We start from the raw sequence: 862 nt of genomic DNA on the forward strand, positions 1-862 counted from the left end.
ACCCTAACCCAAACCCAAACCTAAAACCTCAAAACCAAACCAAACCAAACCCTAACCTAACCCTAAACCTAAAACCTAACCCTAACCCTAACCCTAACCCTAAACCAAAACCTTAAAAACCCAAACCTTTTACCTTGCCCTGTGCTAGAACTACTGTTAAGAAAAACACCCCAAAAAGCACTTTTCGAGGCAGTCAGCAGCATGAAACTTGACGGCCTTCTTCGCATTCATCAACTCCACCAGGCTATGCTTTTTCAACTTTCTTACTCCAAATCTTGTCTCTTTTCTAAGCCTTGAGCTTGTGTTTTGCAATCTTTTTGGCTTTTTTCACTACTTGAAATGGTCTGATCAACCTGAAATTTCAACTGTTAATAGTTCTTGTCCTTCTCATCTCAACCCAACAAGTTTGGTTCAAATCGGTCGACTTTGACTTTTTTTTCATTTTTTTTTTACCAAGTCCAATACTTAGCTCTACTTACTTGGTTGCCAGAAATGAAAATATTCTTCGATTGACTTGAAACTTTGCATACCGATGCACTTTTCAATTCTCTATCGATCTGTGCAAGTTTCAGCTTTCTAGCTTGAAGTCTTGTCGAAACGTTGTGTCAACAAAAATGGAAAATGTCTCAAAAACCCATGTTTCTGACCTTTGGGGCAATATTTTGACTGCACATGCGCAAAGCCAATCGACTCCACTATCCGTTCCTGCAAGTCTGCGATTCCTCAACTAACTTCAAATGCCCCGTTGCCTCGCTTCTTTACTTGATGCAAAGTCTTAGCAACCCAGAACAAGATGCAGGCCGATTCTGCGCATATTGAAATTTGCAGAACTAAAGTGACCATTGGCATCCCAAAAATACCA

Source organism: Lottia gigantea (assembly GCF_000327385.1).
Source record: "Lottia gigantea unplaced genomic scaffold LOTGIsca_235, whole genome shotgun sequence".
NCBI classification, from domain to species: Eukaryota; Metazoa; Mollusca; class Gastropoda; family Lottiidae; genus Lottia; species Lottia gigantea.